The 8,855-nt window shown below is 46.7% G+C and overlaps 1 long non-coding RNA gene across 1 annotated transcript; it reads right to left on the bottom strand.

Moving 5' to 3' along the window:
- Positions 1-2,529: 2,529 nt before the first annotated feature.
- Positions 2,530-8,450, bottom strand: LOC116281344 (uncharacterized). The gene is made up of 5 exons (XR_004190782.2): positions 8,214-8,450; positions 7,704-8,085; positions 5,811-6,611; positions 3,908-4,154; positions 2,530-3,131 (listed from the first exon to the last, which is right to left on the bottom strand). It is a non-coding gene; the product is annotated as an uncharacterized lncRNA (long non-coding RNA).
- Positions 8,451-8,855: the final 405 nt, after the last annotated feature.

The following is an 8,855-nucleotide window of genomic DNA, read 5'->3' as shown; positions in this document are numbered from 1 at the left end:
AAGTGGTATCTCCTCCACGAAGCCCACTCTGAGCCCCACCCCCAAAGTCAGAGGACTCCTTTTCTTCTGAATTCCCCACATACACTGCCCTTGGGAGACACTTCACAATTAAATACAATGATTCCCCAATGGGGGAAAGAATGGGGAGGCAAACTCCCTGAGAAGCATCAAATCATAGCAATAAGAACCATAAACTTGTAACCTGGACAATTTAATGAGTCTTTTCACAGAATCTCATTTGTGGTAACAGTCATCTCACATGCCCCCAAATCGTGGTGTAACTTACCAAAATCACACAGACAGAAGGTCCCATATTTTAACTCGTATCTGTTTTGTTTATTCCAAAGGCCCTGTTCTGGCTCTCCAGTGCCTCCTGATAGTTTTCAAACTCCTGCCCAGGCCCTCCTCTCCCTCCACCCCACCAGCCTGGCTGGTGGCCACCCCCTCATGTCCACACACACTCTTTGTCAATCACTGAGTCCCGGGGTTGGTGACAGCGGCTGCGTCCCTCTCAGATGCTGAGGACCACTCTCTGACCCTCTCCATCTGCCTTATCCCTTCTGCTGGGTTTTGTACCCCCACAGGGAAGAAACTACCTTTTTTATCTATCTGCTTCCTTCCACATACAGCAATCGCAGTGGAATCTAGAAAGATGTCTTGCTTCTGTCATTTCTGTATGAGTTTTTTCAATAGGATTTTTGAAGATTGGAAAGAACATAAAATAGACAGATTACAAAAATGAAAATAATATAAAGTACAAGGGCTAACGTTTACAGGCAAAGAGAGGCTTCCGGGAGGAGGTGACGTTTTTCATTTCTTCTGTCTGGGAGGACCCTGACTTAGCAGAGATGAAGGCAGAAGGCAGTCTAGTTGGAGAGTATTGCATAACGGTCTGATGCGAAACATTTCTCGATGTTGATGAGAAAGGACGGCGCTGATAGATTTCCTGTGACCATAGCACAGATGAGCAAGAACGTTTAATTCCGGGAATTTCTGTTTTCCATCCCAGGGATTATTCCTTGGGCCATTATCGCTTCAGTGGATGAAGGTACTTGCTAAAAATAGGCTACTAATGTTTTCCTTAGAGTTACAGCACACGTCAGAAGAGACTAATGACCCACCGCTGCACTGTTTTCTTTTCATTTCAGTTGGCCTCAAACAAATAAACCTGATAAACATTATCAGAGTCACATATGCTCATTAAGGGTTATAGTCAGTGGCTATGTTTGTTTTACTGTGTAATAGATGATGAAACCATGGTGATGAGTGGAGTAAGCCGGGATGGTTTTCATATTTTCCCATCTTAACACTGGAGACTGGCTCATTGTTTTTTCACCGGCTTGTATTAGAAATAGAACAGCTTACTAAAACACTTACTCATTTTGACATGCCTTAAAGCAGTCCGCACTCATGTCTTCCGATCCGGTTCAGTGATACATGATGGATGTTTGAAAGGGGTCCTTAAATTTAGCACTGAATGGGGAAATAAGTCCTTTCAGGAGGTAGACAACTAGTGTAAAAGCCTTCAATTAAGAAGCAGTATTCTTTAACAACTTACTGATTCTCCATAATTGACGACTTTGCTGTTAATCATCTTATGAGTTAGAAGACAAAATTTGTCTCACGCTATATAAAATTTATGTTAGAAAAGGCAAGATTCACTGTACTGGCCTACTGTCTTTTTTTTTTTTTTTAAGATTTCAGGCCAGTAAAAGAAAATAATCTCTGTAATTATTTTTTCATGAAAATACTCCATGAAATTCTCCTATTGGGTCCTTACGGCTTTCATGTTTTTAAAGAGACTGTGGGAGAACGATAAGCCTTCTCATTCTTCCATAAATTGTCACCAAAATGGTAAAACTGCACCTGCAGCCTGGCTGTCTGTAAGGTCTCCTGTCCTCTTTCTGCTCTAATTCATTCTTCTGTCAACAGAGCGGTCATTCTCAGATATAGTCCCATCACACCCCTCTTCCGCGTGAAAAGCCTGTTAACATAATCCAAGGTCTTTGCATAATGTCTATGACTATTCGTATCAGGGTCTGTTTTAGCTCCTTTTAAAATTCTCCTTTCACTCTTTGATTAACCCCCTCCTATGTCACTCACAGTCATCCTGAACTTTGTAGGTCCTAAAACGTGCAGACTTTTGACCTCCAGCTACAAAGAGCCTCCCACGTAATGTTCTGGTTACACTGTTTTCATTACGACTCCACTCAAATACTTCTCTTTATTTCTTTCCAGATTTACCCCCAAAACATCTAGTCAGGCCCTTCTCTGTGCTCCTGTACCACACTCTCCAGGCATTCATAACATGACATTTCCATCATCCTGCATTTTCATTCTGCTTTCATGTCTACCTGCTCCCCTGACACCACCACACCACCTGCTAGGGATTTTGTCTTTTTTTTTGTAAGTAAAATCTCAACACTGATACATCCCTAGCCCCAAGCAGGTGCTCCATAAATGTCCGTTTACAGCACAATTAAATAGATGAATCACAAACTGCGCCTCATGAAGGAGGAACACACCAACCCAACGCGTATGTCTTTTAATGCCCTGATGCTACCTGCTGTTTCAGACAGGAGCTCCAGACCGAAGCCAGCGATAAGGTTCTGCAAAATTGTCCAAGTAGCTTTTAGTTTCTAGTCCAAACCACATATGCCCAAGTGAGAATCAGGAGCGATTATTTGACTAAGCATCGCTCATTCTGCCCACATAAAATCGGTGTGAACATACCCACTTTCTTCTCTGAAAAAGTTCCTTTGAGTCTCTGCTGAGACGTATTTGTTTAGAACAACAAAGGGTGATTAGCACGTCACCAACCAGACAGCAGGAATTGTGTTCAGCAGCCACTTCCACTGGGACACAGGCCTGTGGTTAGTTTCCGAACAGATTTCAGGGACTCGCTTTGGCAGGGGAGGTACGGTCTTCCAGGGGAAGCTGCATGGGACCAAAGAAGGCAGCATCGCACTTGAAATTGATAATGGTTCCACCAACAGCAGCCAGATCTGCTCTGCAGTTACACGCTCAATGCCATTTTAAAATGGAAGTCATCAGGTGGGGTGGGTACAGCTCAGTGGTACAGCATATGCCTAGAATGCACAAGGTCCTGGGTTCCATCTCCAGTACCTCCACTGAAAAAAAAAATCAATTAATTAAAAAAAAAAGGTAGTCATCAGAATTTAGTTATAGAAACACAGAAAGATACAGATGGAACCTTAGAGATAAATCTGTCAATACCCTTTATCATTCAAACGTGGATGTAATAGCATGGAAACAAGTCCTGTTTGTGTGGTCTGCTTGGGATACAGGCAAAAACTTCAGTGAAAATAACACAGAGAGGCAGAAGTGTGATGGAGTGGACTGGCCACCAGTTCTGGGCTCAGGGGAGCGTGGGCTCATCACTTATCACCTGCACAGCCACAGAAAAGTTACTTAACCTCTTCAAGGCTCAGTTTCTTCAGCTGTAAAAAGTACATCCTGCTAGCTACTTTAGAGGGCGGTGGTAAGGATGAGCGATTCCACACGTGGAGTGTCTAGCCCAGTGCGTGGAGAAACAGGGGTCCTCAGCAACTGATGGCTGCTATTATTGCGGTGGGGATGGGGGAATGTGAGTCCTGTCTGGGGTGGGCTTTTGTCCTAAGACTACACAACATCCAAATCTTCTTAGTCTTTTGGGGGAACCCTGGGTGAGAGGATGAAGGCTCATCTCCCATTACGGAAGTTCTAAGGGAGGGTCTCTGGCAGCGGGAAGGAGGGCGTGCGGTGGAAGTCAGCCAATCAGAACTCCTGCCCAGGCTCTGAACCTGGAAGTGACTGTCTTTGGGGGCACTGCCCAGCCCCTTCCCAGGCTCCTGTGATGACCACATTCTCCAAGAGGTCCAGCTACCCAGGCTTCTGAGTTTCCTACCTGTGCCCTGAGCCTGACATTTCTGGGAGTTCTCTGATCTCCTCCAGCAAATTCCTCCTTTCTTTAGGTTAACTAAACTTGATTTCTGCTATTTCCTGTTAGTAAGGCTCTCATGATAGAATTCCACTAGAGGCAGACCAGCTCTTAATCCAGTCTATTCACAGTCCACCATGAACACACGTTGTGCCCTATTATTTCTCAGTTGTCGCCATGGCTTAATTTTCTGTGTTCGTGGAGAAAGAGTCGTCTGCAAAAAGGAGAAATTATGGATGAAGCACAAAGTTGACTTTACTTCACAAGATTAAGCAGTTCTATCTACAAACCCACGCTGAGAAGCATCGCTGTCTACTTGAGTTTAAGGGTCTGATCTAAATGGCAGCAAGAGTGGAAGCCCAGACAATCCAGTCCCACCAAGGGAAAGCCATTTTCAAAAGAAATGGTCCTCTGGTGCAAGCTTCACTTTGCGCTCAGCAACCAGTGATTTTCCAATGTTTTTAAAGATGGAGGGAGATGGATGACAGATGTGTTGGCTCTAGAAACAACAAAAACAGCTCCTTAAATCACCAAGAAGAGGGGGTCGGGGTGAGGAGGCAACGCAATACAGGATAAATCAGGAGGGAGTGGGCAGGCCTGTCTGTTATGATTGAGGGTTAGCAAGGGCGTGATGTCGCCGGTAGCAGTAAACAAGCCGGGGTGAGGAGACCTTGGACCATAAGCTCGGCCAGAGCAGACTTCCCTGAACCCCACCCTGAAGGACAAGGATATACAACCAGGATGATGAAATGCTAACAGAAACTCAAATGGGGCAAGAACGTGAAGGCACATACAAATAAATGTAATAAAACAAAGTGAGGGAAATAATGAGTCAGTATCCTGTGCTGAGTTCCCCGACGGCAGTGGTTCTCAGCATCTCTCGCACATCAGAGTTATCTGAGGTTCTAGTTAAAAATGCAGATCCCTGGGCCTCGTGCCCAATAGGGGCTGTTCTAAAGCAGCCCTTTGTGTGGAGCCTGGGATGTGTATTTTTAACTGGTCCAAACGCGCCTCTCTTGCAGAAGAGCCCAGGAAGGCTGCTTAGTGTCAGTGGGTTCCAGTGCCAGGTCGTATTGTCCTGGGATGATCTGTTTGAGATGAAGACGACTAACATGGCAGCATACTCAGGGGTGACCTGAACTCATTTGTGAAAATTCTAGTTTTCAAGGTAGACGTGTTATGGGTGAGGGTACGACCCAGTGACGCTACTACTAGCCATCAGCTACTGAGTCCTCACTGGGCCTGACACTGCCAAGTGTCCACACTCATATTAAAAAGTTTGCTCTTTGAAGCAACTTTATGGGGCTGGTTTTATTATTATCCCCATTTTACAGCTGAGGAAACTGATAAACACTGAGGAGGAGACTTTGGGGCACCACATACTGATGGTTAATTCTGTGTCAACCTGACCAGGCTGCAAGGCCCTCGGACATTTGTTCAAACATATCCTGGTTGTGTTTGTGTGGAGTTTCAGGATGAGATTAACCTTTGAATCAGTAGACTGGATAAAGCAGATTGCTCTTCCTAGTGTGGGTGAACCTCATTCAATCAACTGACCTGAATAGAACAAAAAGGCTGCCAAGAGAGAGCTTCCCCTGCCTGACTGTGTGATCAGAGACATTGGCTTCTCCAGGCCTTGGTCTGGAACTTACACCATTGACCTTCCTGGTTCTCAGGCCTTTGGACTCAGACTGGACCTCCTCTCCTGGGTCCAGTTTGCTGACTAGAGATCTTGGGACATCCAGCCTCCAGGACTGTGAGAAAATAAATTTCTGCTGTTTTAGCCACCCAGTGTCTTGTATTTTGTTATGACAGCTTGAAGAGACTAGGATTTTGCTACTGAGAAGAGGGTTGTCGCTGTAACGAATACCTGTTATAAAGAGGCTTTGGAACCAGGTACTAGGTCGAGCCTGGAAGAGTTTTGAGGTGCATGTTAGACATATGGACATTGGTGGGATTATGGGGAGGTCTCAGACAGAAAGGAGGGGCATGTTATTAAAAACAGGACGAAAGGTAATCCTTGCTATAAGGAGGCAAAGGTGCTGGCCCACACTGGCACCCTGATCTCAGACTTCCAGCCTCCAGAACCATGAGAAATAAATGTCTGTAGTTTAGCATAAATTGTCTTTCAGTCTAATTTGATCTGGCAGCCCAGACAGACGAAGACACATACCCAGGAAGTGGTAGGGCTGGGATTGGAAGTCTGATTGGAGAACTTTTCCCCCGGCCAACTTCACTACGCTACCAATAATCCTTTTGCCAAAAGACCTCTAAGAAAGCAAGCTTTCACCTTTCTTAACGTATGTTTCAGTCCCCAACATCTCCCTTATACCAAAGGATACGGAAAAGCGTGGCTTGATTGGAGGTTCCAGGCGCTGGGATTTATTCTTCCTTCCGTCTCTGAGTGGTGGGGCAGAAACGGCCCCACCTCTTCCCCCATGGAGCTGTATAGACAGGCCACCAAGGGAAGGAGCAACTGAATCTCTCATGTCTACACGACTTGACCATGTCACCAACACCTGTGCTGAAATGAAGTTTCACCAGATGCAGCCTGGTCACCGAGGGGCCTGCACGGCTGCAGCGTCTCCAGGAGGCCCAGGGTGATGTAGGCTCCAAGCCGCTCATCAGGCCGTCATGCGCTGACCTTCTGTGGTCTGGTGAGTGCGCCGCACTTGGAGAAAACACAAATACGTTTTTAGTAACTATGTAAAGGTAAAGCATTTTGGTACAACATTCCTGGTCTTTAGATTAATGAGTCCAACATATCAGGTTCACAGGTATTCGGGGTCCAGGTTCGAATCTAGGGGAAGAGTTGGTGTGTGGCTGTAAGGTAGCGTGACAGGAGCCACGCTTCTCAAGAGGATAAAAGGGCCCCAATGGATTGGGTCCCAGCGACTTTTGGATGTCTTCGAGCTTGCAGACAAGAAGTTTAATATTTTGTGGAGACACAGGTGGAGGACCGTTAGGGAGAAGGCATGGGGGACAAGGGGCCCTGGATGTATGGAGCCATCCACCCTTACACCCAACCCCCATCAGGGACGGTCAGCACTGACTATGCAAGACAGATGACATGACGGCCAGCAATGAGAGCTGTCGGTCACGCCATCTTCATATATCCCAAACCAAAATGCTTCCAGCCGTTCAGTCTTCCCCACACAGGAAGAATATGGTTGGAGAGCCTCCACTTGGCCTGCAGTGTCTGTCTCGTGCACATTTCAATACCCTCATTTCACGCCTTCTCTCCTTTTCTAGCTTTTTCCCCTTGGTTCCTGGAGCGTGTCTGTCCTTTCCTGCCCCACAGCCTTGACAGGTGCAAGGTTTTGTTTCAGACTGGACTGTTCATCCTCTTGTCCTTGGCTTAGCCTCATCCTCCTGGTCTTGCTACAAACCCCCCAATCCAAGTCTCACTTCCTGCTTCTCTCAGCTCTGCAGCCATAACTTCCTCTGCACTTGCGCATCGTGAGATTACCTCGCCTGTCACCCACCTAGACTCTGAGGCCCGGGAGCCCAGGGGCCACAGAGAGAAAGGTGTTGCTGCCCATCAGAGCCACAGCGTGCATCCGGGTGCTAGGTGGAGGGGCACACCTGGGGGCTAAGGATCAGCCCGCATGCCCCGTGTCACCGAAGAATCCCCGGAGCAACGCTGAAGCCCTCCTTCCTTCGTACTCCTTTTCCCAGGGACACGCTAGACCTGGTTATAATCAGCACATGCTCGTTGCATTGTGAATTTGCAAAGACTCATGACAGACTTTAAATAACCTACCCCCAAGGGAAGACTGAGAGGAGCGAGGCATCGGAAGTGACATGGAGCTGGGTCCTGGGTCCTGTCCCTTTCACCTTGTTGCTTCAGCCTCTGGAAGTCAGATCAGCAACTCCCTTTCGCAGATGGTCTATTGTGTTTGCTGTTACTATTGGCTTTGCAAACTGTTCCCTTTTCTCTCCCTCCCAGCAGTAGCCAGAGTATTGCCAGTCGGCCCTTGAAAGAGGAAGCCCTTCAAGGTGTTAGTCTGCGGTTGGTTGCATGTGTGGCCGGGCCCCCGCCTCGCACTCACTCCGTCCCGACAAGTGCCGAAGGTGGAAACATTGCTAGACAGTCTGTTTCAGAGAGGGATCAACCTGTTGCTGAAAGATTTATCGCCAGGGATCTGTGAGGTAGGAGAAGACCTTTACTTGAACCAAAATTGGTCATTCAGAGTTAATTCTGTAACCTGATCATTTATTTACATCTCACACACCTTCTCCCAAGAGAAGAGGATGCATGTGGGACCATTACCTCATTGAACGTAGCGTGGTCAAGTGACTCTCCCTGGACAGCCTGTTAGAGACTCTCGCATGCAGCTCGTTGGAATGCTACCTTAACTCTTTGGGTTCTGTGTGAGCTCCAGTGAGCAGGGGGATGTCAGGTTTTCCCTTCTCAACTTGCATACACTGCAAATGGGATTATGAGACACAGCTCTTGGTTCTGGAAGACATGTGCTCTGTACACATACAACTCTCTCCCCAGCCACTCGTGAAAGAGGACATGGCTGGTGAGAAGTGACAGAAGGCCTGGAAAAACCAAAGATAGGATATGGGAAAGAAGATTTTGGGGGTAAATATTAATGACATATGTCCGTGAGATCAGATTCAGTTACATGAAGCATATCAATGACCAGCAAAAATAGTCCCAGCTTGGCACTGTTCTAAAAATCGTAACACACTTTCTCTGTACCAAGCTTTAGGCCTGTCAGAGTGTGCTTATTCCATTTTCTCATTTAATCCTTGGCTATTTCTAGTCTTACTTCACAGATGAGATAATGGAGGCTTAAGGAACAATTTGCCCGAAGTCATGGGCCAGAGCTGGGATTCAGGCTTGCTTTTGGATGCAAAGACAGACCTCTGTTCTCCAGGGTCCCTAAAACCACCTCAGGAGCAT

The sequence above is a fragment of the Vicugna pacos genome, chromosome 7, assembly GCF_048564905.1.
Source record: "Vicugna pacos chromosome 7, VicPac4, whole genome shotgun sequence".
Lineage (NCBI taxonomy): Eukaryota > Metazoa > Chordata > Mammalia > Artiodactyla > Camelidae > Vicugna > Vicugna pacos.
Note: the sequence above shows the minus strand (reverse complement) of the source record. Positions and strands in the feature narration are given on the sequence as shown.